We start from the raw sequence: 14,252 nt of genomic DNA, 5'->3' as shown, positions 1-14,252 counted from the left end.
AGTGTGAACGTGCGCGAGTCATGACACATTTGGCCATTTGGTTTGGAAAGGTTCTGTTCCCCTCTTTCCCTCCACTTGGTTTGAGAAAAGTAAGCAACTGTAAGAGTGGCTTTTGGTGTTATTGAAAGGAGTTATGATGAAGTTGTTGCAGGGTCAGTCTATGGGGCCAGTAGGAATTAAAGCAGATGCTTTTGCCAACATTTTCTGTAGGGCCTGGCAGGTAATATGAACAACAGAAAGGGTGACTTATTAAGCTATGTGCTAGTCAAACTGCACCTTCTTTTGCGGGCTATACGGGGCAGGCAGGCAGCCCAAGGGAGGTGCTGGGAATTTAGCCACTGCTGTCACTTGAGGAAATCAAACACTAGACTACAGGTAGCAGGTATTTAACAGCTCATAGCCTTAATCCTCTGTGCTGACTGTATGTTGGTTGGCATACTTTCCAACTTTTGATAGGTATTTCACACACACACTCGCAAAGCAACAGAGGTGGTCATCCTCATGTAGGAGTAGTTTGTAGCTCTCTTGGTAAACATGCTCATTGTTTTGTTGTGTTGCTCGTTGTGCTAAAAGCTGAAATTATGCTAAATTGATTTTGTGGTATCATCAACTACCAAATTATATGTATTTCGCGGTGGTGCAGCGGTAGCATTGTTGCCTCACAGCAAGAGGTTCTCCCGTTCGATTCTCGGCTGGAGTGCGGGGAGTGCCTTTTGTGTGGAGTCTGCATGTCCTCCCTGCGGTTGGGTGGGCGTTCAAAAGACATGCGCAAATGGGCGTGCCTTCATTGAAGGTTGAACGTCGAGCTGGCATCTCAGCATTTGTCAGAATCTACTGCCAGTCATTAGCGGACCAGAGTTCCGCTGTGGCGACCTCTAACCAGGAAAAGCCGAAAGACAACAACATCAACTACCAAATTATATATTTACTCAACTGTTCAAAGTGATACTTTTCTGACAGAATTACATCGGGACTTAATTTTGGATCTAGTTGTTCTGAATAAGTTGACACACCAAATATTAACCGTTTCAGTAATTCAACTTTAGATGATTTTGAAACCAAATATGCGAGTTGTGGTATAGAAAATAATTTAGAGCAAATAATTAGAAAATAATTTAGATCAAATAATTCTTTAGTCTAAAAAAGGAAACAGTTTGAATTTATGCACCACTAATCTTTCCTGAGCATTTTTTCTGTTCACTGCCTTCTTTTCCTTAAGAAACCAAGCCATATTTTTTTACAAGTAATGTTATTTAAAATGTGTCTTAAAACATGGTCTTTATTTCATAAATAAGATTATGTAAGGTAATTGCAACTAGTGGCTGTGGAACACTGGAGTTAATTGAATGATTACAGTAGTGCTACTAATTCGACAATGAGCAAAAATAATGTTTGAGGTGGTACTAAGAGTTCAAGTTTATTTAGGTGTTTTACAGAAAACACTAACAAAATTTTAAAGCAATGGCAACATGTCATCATCCCACACCATCCAAGACATTTCAGAAAGTTATGTTTGTAATGCTTGCTTGAAATCACCCAAATGAGCATTCTCAAATTCACAAAGGTAGCAAGCCCCACAAGTAAGGTGCTTAATAGTAGAAAATAAGACAATGTTTCTGTGTTGACTTGTAAAAATGACAGTAGCCCCACAAAGGCTGAACACAGCATCTGTACAGAGTAGTACAGCGTAGTGAGCTCTTCTGTTAGCAGTAAGCCAGGTTGTGAATGGAAGAGAAAGCTTACACAAGGATCTTTAAAACTATCCTGTAGCAGATAGGAATCCAATGGATGCTGCGCAGAACAGGTGTAATATGTTGGAAACAAGGTGTACAAGTAAGTAGCTTCGAGGCAAAGTTCTGCACCATTTTTAAGTGGCTAGGTTCAATTAGTTGGTCCCAGAAAAAGGGCATTGCAGTAATCTTGTGTGGAGGAGATCAAGGAGTAATAAACAGTTGAGAGATCTGCATGAGGTACTTAATCTTGAAAATGTTTCTCAGATGAAACAGAATGACTTCACTGCAGCAGACAGCTGGGCCCAAAATGTAAGCCTAGTGTCAAGAATAATGCCAAGATTCCACAACTTGCTAACAAAATTAATGCTGGTCTTCACCAGGCATAATATAGTTTGGCAAAGGAGGAATGTTTGAGTAGCATGAACAGTCAAGGCATTTTGGAAGCTAGACAGCATAGTAACATTGGAGGCTTTGAAAGAGTTGTTTTAAATCTTGTCATTTAAATTGACTTCCAGTCATTGTATTTCTAGATTGCAAAGTATGGTTCTGTAAATAGTCATGAAATAATATTACTGTTGGAGATGGGTTTGTAATTAAGGAATATCAAGAATGTGGAATCATTTACTACAGATATTTGGTCTTTTAGTAATCTCCAGATCTTTATGTACAATTTTGGCTGCATCTCATGGTTTGGGTGGACTTGCTGTAGTTGATCATCTGATGGGACATCTATGGTGTTTGTGGGTCTGCAAGTGAGACTTGTTTCTGCCAATGGTGTGAATTTGGTTATCTCTGACAGTTCGCACTTTATAAAAAAATAATAACTGGACAGATGTCCTTCAAGGATGCATCTGCAGTCATCACATATGGGTTGTCCTGCCTCAGGCAGCCCTTTGGTCGGACGGATTCCAAAGTCTGGGTCCGGTGTCGGCTGATGTCACACTTTCCCCGACGTCAGAGCGCCTGGGGTATAAAAACATCAGCCGACGCCATCTTCCCCAGTCTTTCTTGCCGCGTGGTGCCCGAAGCAGAAGCAGTTCGCAAGTGCCGGTCAGCCAGCTCCTGTAATTCAGCTACCGAAGACTTCAAAAAGCTAAGTACCCCATTGGGGACTCTTTCTTGCCTCAGCCGATGTCAGATAAAGTTAATAATTGTTTAACTTGTGGGAAACAAATACCTCATAAGGATTTCCACTCTTACTGCCTCCCCTGCCTAGGCCCAGACCACGACGTCTCGGCCTGTTCAGCCTGTGCTTCCTTCAACCGACGCACTCTTAGACGTCGGGCGGAGTTTATTTATTTTATTTATTTTTATTTATCATTTGTTGACCGGGAATGTCCGACTAGGTTCCACAGAGCCTGTTTTCAGCGGAGGCCCGGGGAGAAATGCTCCAGATGCATGTCTTTGGAATGTGGGAGGAAACCCACGCGAACACAGGGAGAACATGCAAACTCCACACAGAAGGCACCCCAGCTGAGAATCGAACCGGAGAACCTCTTGCTGTGAGGTGACAATGTTAACCACTGCACCACTGTGCCGCCCCAAGTTTGCAGAGGAATTTTTTGGGGCTAGTTTTTCGTATAAGATGCCGTCGGAGACTCCGACTTCTCATTTAGTTAAGAAACGGAAGGACAAGGACCGATACACGCGGGCCGCGGTTTCGGCTGAAACCACGGCCAGGCCTACCGCGAGTGTCTCGGTCTCGGCTGAAACAGAGTCCTTGGTACTTCCAATTACCGAAACCGCTCAACCGACTACCTCGGTCCCGGAGGCCCCGGCTGAGTCGGTTATTGAATTTCCAACAGAAACTGGTGTCCTGGAACCTTCCGACACCATTCCTTTAGACAAATCTATACCAGCACATGGTGCAGCCAGGCCTCCTGCATCCATGTCCATTAAGGCATTCTCCAGGGCTTAAGCTGCTAAACTCTCAAAAGCTTTGCCTCCCAAGGTTATCCCTCAGGGACCCTCTACTGGTTCACAGATTCTAAGCTTAGCAGAGGATCTTATCTCCTTAATTAGGGGCTCTCAACCTCATCCGGACAGGGGCTCTCAACCTCCTCCAGACAAAAGGCCCAGGGTTGAGCCCTCTGATCCCCACTCCTCAGATGAGGCCTCTGATGGCTCTACTCTCTCGGACCACCAGGAGGAGGCTTTTTCGCCTCTGAGGATTCTGATGCAGAGGAATCTATTCCCTCGGCCTCCCCTTCTGAAGAGTTTTCCTTTGGGGAGACACTACACACCATGAAAGAGCATTTCCAATGGCAGGGCCAGGAATTCTCTGATTCCAGGAAAAGATTAAGGACCTTTTTACATTTGCCTCAGCATAGACCTTTAGCTATTCCTCCTGTTTTGAATGTCATTGATGATGTGTACTCTGACTCTAGCACAACCCCTGATTCTCTCCCTCCGGCTCCTGCCAAACCTGATAGGTACTACAGGGTCCCGGACTCACATCTTTACCTTTACAAGGCCCACTCTGCTGATCCAGAAACTATTTCCCAGGGCCCTAAAGGGGTTGCAGCTGCCACTGTTAAAAATCCTCTCCCCTCTGAAAGGGAGTCCAGAGCTTTAGAGAGATGGGGTAAAAAAGTGTATACTTTTGCTACTCTTTCTATGAGGGCATTAAATTGTCAATTACATATGATACAGTACCAAGAGTATTTGTTAGATGAATTGCATAAAAAAACTGTCTTCACCTGACCCCCTAGACCGCAAGTCACTTCAGGATCTGGTACATAGCTCACAACAGGTTAGCAACCATTTCTTGCAATGTGGTTATGATACATTGGAAGCTTCATGTAGGTCAGCTATGACTGGCGCAGTCATACGTAGGCATGCTTGGCTGAAGGAACAATCTCTGCCAGACCATGTTAAAGCAAAGCTGCTGGATGCTCCACTGGAAAAGCAAAAGTTATTTGGCTCCACGGCTCAGGAGGTCCTAAAGAAATTTGAAGAAAAGGCAAAATCCGTACAAACTGTCAAAGATTTTCTCCAAGTACAACCACCAAGATTCAGCAGGAATTGGCCTTCCAAGAATTGGTCCTTTCCAGACAGAGAGGTTTCAGAGAGGCAAGAACAGGCGTGCCAGAGGTAGAGGGCAAGCTAAAGGCTCCTACAGAGGACGTCAATGGCAGCCTCCCAACCAGAGAGGTAATGCAGGACCTTCAACTGCTGCACAAGGACAGGCTCAATGACTTTACTTTGACACCGCCAACCAGGGCTCAATTGGAAGTACCTTTGGGCGGAAAGCTTTCTTTATTCTCAGAAAATTGGCACAGTATTACAAGGGACAAATGGACACTACAAATAATAGACAAAGGATACAGGTTTCATTTCCACACATTACCAAAAAGAAAGGGCATGCCAGACCTGCCACCGAATCAAAGGGCAGAGGCTTTGAAACAAATTTCCAGCTTAAAGCAAATGAAAGCTATAGAAAAGGTTCCTCTCTCAGAACAAGGCCAAGGATTTTATTCCAGACTATTCCTTGTTCCAAGAAAAGAAAAACAATGGAGGCCTATTCTCGACTTGTCCGCACTGAATACTTATCTCATTGTGCCAAAGTTCAAAATGCTGACTCTACAGCAGCTCCTTCCCATGCTGGGCAAGAGGTCTTGGCTGGTAACTCTAGACCTTAAGGAGGCATACCTGCATGTCCCTATCAGACAAAGTTGCAGAAGACACCTCAGATTTCTTGCAGGGTCAGAGCATTATCAATTCTCAGCAGTGCCCTTTGGCTTATCTACTGCACCCAGAGTATTCACGAAATGCCTGGCATCAGTAATTGCACACTGCAGACTTCAGGGGATTCAAATATATCCATATCTGGACGACTGCCTTATACAAGCGGACAGCCAACAAACTTTGGTAAAACACTTGAATTATGCCATCCACCTACTTCAGGCCTTGGGATATACAGTCAACTTTCACAAATCAAGACTTGTTCCATCCCAAAGAATAACCCTTCTGGGTGCAGATCTAGATACAACCACCCAAATGGCCTTCCTCACAGAAGAAAAACAGTCAACTACCAGATTACTTCAAAAATCTGACAAGACAAACCCAGCTGACTGCAAGGAAAATCCTGCAGGCCCTGGGTTACATGGCTTCTTGCATCCTTCTGATTTCGCAAGCAAGACTACATATGAGGAAACTACAATGGTACCTAAGGAGTTTATGGACTCATCACAGTCACAGCCTGGAAACTTTGATACCACTCATTCCATGCCTTCAAAAGGAATTTCTGTGGTGGGCTCAAGCAAGCCAGTCAAGCAGGGGTCTGCCTTTCAGCAAACCAATAGCCAGCCAAACCATTACAACAGACGCTTCAGACCACGGATGTGGAGCGCACATGGAGGGCAGATGCATTCAAGGTCTATGGTCACAAAAAGAGCTACGCATGCACATAAACCAAAAGGAAATGCTGGCAGTGATACATGCAGTCGAAGCCTTCAAACCCTTTCTGCATCATGGCCATCTGCTAATAAGGACAGACAACACCACGGTTATGTGGTACATAAACAAGCAAGGAGGCACCCATTCCTATCCTCTTTGCAGGCTGGCAATGAATCTATGGGAACTTTCCTTGAAACTCAATATACAGCTACAATCCCAGTTTGTGCCAGGGAAAGACAATATACTGGCGGACAGCTTAAGCAGAAATATCATGGATGCACACAAATGGATGCTGCACCCAGACATCTTTCTACAGATAACACAATCATGGGGGAGGCCGGACTTAGATCTTTTTTCCTCACCCCACAATCATCAACTGAAGAAATTCTGCTCAAGGACATACCACCCACAAGCATGGAAAGTGGACGCTCTCTCTTTCAGCTGGAGAACTCTAACAGTGTATGCATTTCCACCTCTCCCATTAATGACCAAGGTTTTACTGAAGATCAGGACAGAGCAGCCAAAAGTGGTTCTGATAGCTCCGGACTGGCCAAGACAGCACTGGTACCCACTGTTAAAGAGCATGTCACGCACAAAACCATGGCCTCTTCCTCTATGACCACTTCTACTGACACAGCACAATTACAAAACTTTGCATTCCAACCTGAGAACCTTGCAACTAACAGCCTGGAAAATACCTTGACTCCTCCTCAGGACAAGCTATCCCAGAGAGTGAAAGATATTATTATGGAAGCTCGCCGGCCTTCCACAAGAAAGGCATATTCAGCAAAATGGAAAAGATTTCACATTTGGAGCACCACTAAGGGCCTAGATGCGACAGTGATGAACATGGCACATGTCCTGGAATACTTGGCAGAAATGTTCCACAATGGTCTGTCTTACTCTTCCATTAAAATTCATGCTTCAGCAATTTCAGCAGAGTACAATACTGATCCACCTGTCTTCTCTCATCCTCTCCTAAGACAGTTTCTAAGAGGAATCAAAAACATCAATCCTCCAAGGAAACCACCTCTACCTACTTGGGACCTTAACTTCATGCTGGAAAAACTAACACTGCCTCCCTTTGAACCAGCAGCATCTGCAGAACTACAGTTCCTGTCTTGGAAGACTGCTTTCCTTCTGGCCATAACCTCAGCAAGAAGAGTATCTGAGTTACGGGCCCTTATGGCAGTACAGCCATTTCTTATTTTTCATCAGGATAGAGTTTCATTGAGAACCAATCCTACATTTATGCCAAAGGTGGTATCCAGGGTTTCATTAAATCAAGCTATTCACTTGCCTACCTTATTTCCAAATCCACAAAACAAAGGGGAGAAACTTCTGCACACCCTGGACATACACAGACAGTTGCGCTACTACTTGGACAGAACTAAAGGTTACAGAAAAACTGACCAGCTGTTGGTAGCATATGCTGCTGGTACACAAGGAAAAGCAATTTCCAAACAGACAATTTCAAAATGGATAGGGAATTGCATTCGTTTTTGTTACTCCTTTCATGGAAAGACTGTGCCAGCTAACATTAGACCTCATTCCACGAGCCACAGCCACCTCCACAGCCTTCTTAAGAGGGGTGGCTACCAAGGACATTTTAGAAGCTGCTACATGGAGCTCCGTGCATACATTTGCCAAGCATTGCAATTTACCTTTATATTCCAGATCCAGAGCAGGCTTTGCTACGGCAGTCCTGCAGGGCATTTTAGCTACACCATCCTTTACATAGTTCCTCCACCCCCAGATTGGCTATGGTATTCTACTCGTATGTGATGACTGCAGATGCATCCTTGAAGGACATAGTACAGTTTTGTACCTACCATAAATGTAGATGTCTGATACGTATGCATCTGCAGTCAGGTTTACCCTCCCTCCTTCCCCTCTGTGGTATTTCTTGGGTACTTACCCTCTTATAGCTAGCTGGGGCGATCTATTATGATGCATTTGTTTTTATATTATTGTGCATGTTTGGATTTTTAAATGCATCTCTCCAAATTTAGCCTTCCTTAGAGGGCACCTGGCATCTGGGGCAAGAAAAACTGAGGAAGATGGCGTCGGCTGATGTTTTTATACCCCAGGCGCTCTGACGTCAGGGAAAGTGCGACATCAGCCGACGCCGGACCCAGACTTTGGAATCCGGCCGACCGAAGGGCTGCCTGAGGCAGGACAACCCATATGTGATGACTGCAGATGCATACCTATCGGACATCTACATTTATGCTAGGTACAAAACTGTACTTTATTTGTGGCAAGTATTATTAATCTGATTACTTTTTTGAAGTTGTAAATGTTCCCTATTTATTGACTTATTTTAACCAAAGAGTATGTAACATACAATGACTAATACCAGAAAAAAATAATGCAGGATCTTTGAAAGCCACAAGGGAATACTGTAGAATCAGACACTGGTAAGAAATGGGTAATGCTCAAGTCGCATTGTCTTTGTAGAGGTTACTTTTTGGAGTTGAATTAGTTAAGTAGATTGAACTGTGATGGCCTTTTTTTCAGCCACAACTTTGTTTCATACAAGAAAAATGCAAGTTGTAAGTGAATAGAACAGCATAGCATTAGGGAGCAACATTTTTTAAGTGCTGACAGTAGTTCTTTATTGAAATTTATTTATTTATATTTGTTTACTGGGGCAGTGCACTGATCAGTACTGAGCAGTTTCAGCCTAGGTGAAATACAAATCATTTCACAAACAAAAATATATAAATGTAAGCAGTAACATAATAGTTCAGACTAACTGCATAGAAAAAACAATGTATATATACATTCCAGTGAACAAGCACAATGCATTGCGTAATCAAGCAGAGTGTAATGTACAGTATGTATCTGTGTGTCTGTATGTGTGTGTGTGTGTATATATATATATATATATATATATATATATGGTTCCCATTCAGAAGCCTGAAACATCATAAGCCTGAAAATCAAAATCCTGAAACCAAAAGCCTGAAAACTCAGAATCCTGAAAACTCAAAATCCTGAAAGCCCAAAATCCTGAAACTCAAAATCCTGAAAACACAAATAATGCTAATATGTCACTGTAAAGACACTAATATCTACCAACTGACCCTGACCCTAACCCTAACCCTAAGGTCCGTCACTATCGCACACTCACCTGACCCGCACCTAACCCTAACTCACTTAAAGCCCCTAACCCCAATATTTGTCACTATTGCATACATGCCTAACCTGCGCCCTAACCCTAACTCACTTAAACGCCCCTAACCCTAACATAAAACCAACCGCACACTTACCTGACCCCAACGCATGACCTAACACCACAGGGCTAACAATAGCAAAGCCACAATGACATCAGTATGTCTATTTTGTGTTTTCAGGATTTTGAGTTTCAGGATTTTGGTCTTTCAGGATTTTGGGCTTTCAGGATTTTGAGTTTTCAGGATTCTGAATTTTCAGGCTTTTGGTTTCAGGATTTTGATTTTCAGGCTTATGATGTTTCAGGCTTCTGAATGGGAACCATATATATATATAGTTAAAATGTAAGTGGGTAGTTTGTTATTATTGGGTTATACATTTTGTTCCATTGCTTACTGGAAAAATGTTCAAAACTACAAATTTAAAACACACTAACAAGTGTGTTATACAAGGAATATAATTTAATACAATCAGGAAGGTGAATCAAAGAACACATACATGTCTGCATGGCCATAAAAATGCGTGCAAGTGGCCTATGGTTTAAAAATAGCCCAGAGGTAAACAATTCTTCACTGGTCAGATGCATTTTATTTGAATGTGGGTTTTTATGCTGCTTCAATGAATGTGAGTTTCAGTGGCAGAGAAGTTTACTGCTCATGCTAAGTCTTTTGGTTGTGAGACTGTATTGTTTGGCAAATGGCTGTCAGTGCTTGTGCATTTTATTTCAATATCTGTAATCATTGCAGAAGTAAATAAGAAAAGTATACACACTGATAGGTTTGAACAGTGTTCACTGTAACTGGGGAGAAATAGCCAAGTAATGGAACACTGGTATGGCTGGGGAGAAGGCTGCTACAAGAGGGGCTACTCGGGGGGGATCTATTTCACTGCCTAGGGCCCCATTTGACTATAATCTGGATCTCCTAATAATTTAAAGTATGAGAATAGTTTACACGGCCCTTTAAATCCCGAAAATATACTCACTGATGGCGCCGTCTCCTCCTTTAAGGAGGACCATGAGTGCTTCACATGCACGCATGCTGATGTGAGTAGTGGCTTGTGAAAAATTACTGTTTTCAGAAGTGTGTCTAGGTCCATAAAGGTTTGGAAACTACTGCTCTACACAAACTACCAGACTGCTGACAGAAATGAGTTTGAGTTTCAGTGCATTTTCAGGGTATTAAGAGTTTCAGTGCATTTTCAAGGGATTATGAGTTTTAGTTTTAGTTACTTAAAAACATCCTAAGCTATTAAATGCTATGATTCCCATGAAGTAGATAAAGCCATTGAAGAAACTAATTTGCCTAGAGCTATAAGAGCCAGTCCATATTTCTCCGATGCAAGTATACAATTGATCAAGGAGACAATAGTGAGGAGAGATAGTCAAGTGGTGAAAGTACCTATGTTCTATACTGCAGATACTTTTGTTTTAAAGAATATAGTGCAGAAACATCGGAACGTCTTGTTACTGGATGAAAGCATCAGAGAAATAGTAGGAGATGAACCTAAATTCCTATTTAAGAACAGGAAGAACCTTAAACAGCTTTTATGTTACCCCAAGTTTATAGGGAGGGGAGACTGTGACAATCATGTCAGAGGCACGACACCATGCCAAAGATGTAATCAATGTGAGTCCATAGATACTAGGAGCACTTTTGTTCATCCAGTTTCTAATTATACTTATATTCTTCATGCAATTGCTGATTGCCAAACGAACATGTCACATATCTTGCAAGATGTATATCTTGCTGTGCATTTTACATAGGTAAAACCAACAGGAAGGTCAGGCAAAGAATTAGGGAGCACCTTTATCACACATGTATTGGGACTGAACATAATGCACTGGCCAAACACACACTTACTACAGGACCAACACGTCAATTCAAGTTTTCAGTATTACAGGCTATCACCCCTAGTATACGAGGTGGAGACATTAAGAATTATACTGAATGCTGTGAAATGAAATGGATAATTAGATGCAGAGCAGACAGAATACCAGGGCTTAATGATAAGGTGCCCTTAAAACCAATATTGTATAATAGGAGACTAAGAGCAATTAGATAAAAATAATATAGATGTATTTAATTTGAATGGACTGTTCTGCATCTTGATATTTTGTATCAAATGATTTTTGAAGTTATATATTATGTATACATACACTTTATTTGTAGGGTTTATGAATTTTATATTTTATGATGCATATTTATCATCACATGCTTTTTATATGAGATGCATTTAATAGCTTAGGATGTTTTTAAGTAACTGAAACCTTTTTATACCTGTTTGTTCTCAATCTTATAAAAGTTTGAATGTATGTTTAATTTGTTTTTTATTATAGTATGAACTTGAAGAGCAGTATATTATTTATCGAGAGTGAAGGAAATGTCATTTCTTAATTAAGTATGAGTAATTAAGTGTCAAGGTATATAAGCCTCTGTATTTACTCGTAATTACACGGTCTGATGAAGCCCATATGGTGAAAGCGCTTACCGAATTGTATGAATAAAAGTACATTGAGTTTATTTGTATTGTTTTCAGCAGCACTTCTTGATAAGTTTATGAAATTGATTTGATTACTTCGTTGGAGCATTTAAAAACAGGCTGTGTGTTGTTCCTGTGGATGTACTTTATCTTATTTGCTTTTAACTTTGTCTTTCATATCACAGGAACATTTGCTCTGTGGTGGTGCTTTTTTGTACTTCTGGTTTTACTTCAAATTGTAACTTAGTTAAGCATATCTGTTATCATTCTTACTTGTATTCTTTGCCTTTCTGTTACAAACTAGTCTTTCATAGTTTATTTCTATCAGATGTTCTTCGTGTTTCACTGTTACAGTCATCACATTTGGGTAATCTGCTGGCAGGTTGCCCTCAGTCGGCCTGAATTCCAAAGTCTTGGGTCCTGCATCGGTTGCTGTCTCCTCTTCCATGACGTCAGGGGTATAAAACATGCAGCCGACACCATTTTCTTCAGTTTTTCTTGCCATGCGGTGCCCGAAGCGGAAGCATTTCGCAAGTGCCGGTTGGCCGACTAACGAAATATTTGAGTTTGAGTTTCAGAACCGAAGTCTTCACTAAAGCTAATTACCCTGTTGGGGAAACTTTTTTCTTGCTCCTTTCCCATGTCAGAAAAAGTTAATAATTGTATTACTTGTGGGAAGCAAATGCCTCATAAGGATTTCCATTTATAATGTATTCCTTGATAAGGCCCTGATCACAACGTACCTGGCTGTCGGTTTTGTGCTAGATTTAACCAACTCACTATTAAGCGTCCGTATATTTTTGCATCAAAGTGTTTTGGAAACGGATTTAACTACCCAGAAATGTCGTTGGATAGCAATCTGACTACCGGAGTACATAAAAAAACGCAAAGACAAGGACAGAGAAAGGCAGTCGAGATCCAAAGCAGACGACGAAGCTTCTCCTAAGCCAGTCGCCGGTACTCAGTGAGGTGCTTTCGCAGCCCCTGATACCCGCTACCTTTGAGTCGCAGGCCTCTACCGACACCCACAAGATACTCAAGGTATTGGACCGACGGATGTATCCCCCTCGGATGGGTCCAGAGCCGCTGAGCAGGCACCGGCTTCTGAGGGTGTATTCAGACCTCAACATTTGTATATCAAACCGACGACAGCTGCAAAACCAAAGACAAAAGCAACTTCTAAAACTAAAAATCCGATACATGAGCCATGTGCACAGGCCTCTATGCCTAAAAAACAGATGATCAAAATGGCTGAAGACCTTATTACCTTGATCAGGGGTACCCATCCCCCTCCAGATATGAGGCCTAGGCAAGACACCGATTATGAATGTTCAGATCAGGTTTCTATTTCTTCTGATTCCTCTTCTGATCAAGAATTATCTATACCTCCCTATGAGGATTCTGATGCAGAGGAGTCTATACCATCTGCATCTCCTCCTGAGGATTATTCATTTGGAAAAACCTTGCATACTTTGAGGGAGCATTTTCACTGAGAGAGTCAAGACTTCTCAGAATCAAAAAAGAGGCTCAGTGATTTCCTTCTCCCTCAGCACAGGCCTTTAGCCATTCCCCCTGTTTTAGACATTGTGGATTATGTGTTTTCGGAGTCCAGCTTGGCCCCTGACTCCTTACCTCCGGCTGCCAGTTAGACTGACAGATGTTACAGGGTCCCTGACTCACATAAATTTTTATTTAGAAACCCTGCTGCTGATCCTGAAACTGTTTCACAGGGTCCAAAGGGAGTTAAGGCCTCAACAGCAAAAAATCCTACCCCCTCTGACAGAGATTCAAGGGCACTGGACAGATGGGGGAAAAAGGTTTATACATCTGCAACCTTGGCAATCAAGGCCTTAAACTGTCAATTTCATATGCTTAAGTACCAACAACATGTTATGGGATTGCTGAAACAGAAAATTATGTTGAATTCAAAATGTGCAGAAAATAAAGAATTGCAGGAATTATTGCATACAGCTGAACAGGTTGGAAAGCATACTTTGCAATGTGGTTTGGACTCCTTAAAGGCCTCCTGTAGGGCCGCAGTTACTGGATCTGTGATTAGGAGGCATGCCTGGTTAAAGGAACAAAATTTGCTTGGATATGTTAAAGCTAAATTGCTAGATGCACCTTTACAGCATGATTCTCTGTTTGGTATTAAGGCAGAAGAGGTTTTAAAGAAAATGTAAGACAAAGCTAAGTCTATGCAAACTGTTAGACTTCTTGCAAGTGCAGCCACCAAGATTCAGTAGACACTGGCCTACAAAAAATTGGTCCTTTCCTGTGTGAGACAGAACTCAAAGGGGCAAATCCAGATGCCCTAAGGGTTCCAGATACCAGGCACAAGATTCATACAGGTCAAAGCAATGGGGCGATTCTACCTCCAAATCAGGAGGAGATAAAGCGCATACCTACAGAAAACAATCCCAATGACTTCCCTCTGCCTACACCAAGCACTTATCTTTTGGC

The 14,252-nt window shown here is 42.1% G+C and overlaps 1 protein-coding gene across 1 annotated transcript in view; it reads left to right on the top strand.

Annotated features, from left to right (window-relative positions):
* Window positions 1-14,252, top strand: part of LOC122804843 (protein mono-ADP-ribosyltransferase PARP9-like) — a 1,196,663-nt gene that overhangs the window by 267,634 nt on the left and 914,777 nt on the right. The gene's annotated exons all lie outside the window — the stretch shown is intronic.

Source organism: Protopterus annectens, chromosome 6.part0 (assembly GCF_019279795.1).
Source record: "Protopterus annectens isolate FY-2018-M chromosome 6.part0, PAN1.0, whole genome shotgun sequence".
NCBI lineage: Eukaryota > Metazoa > Chordata > Ceratodontiformes > Protopteridae > Protopterus > Protopterus annectens.
The sequence above is the reverse complement of the archived record's forward strand: the minus strand, read 5'-3'. Positions and strand labels throughout refer to the sequence as shown.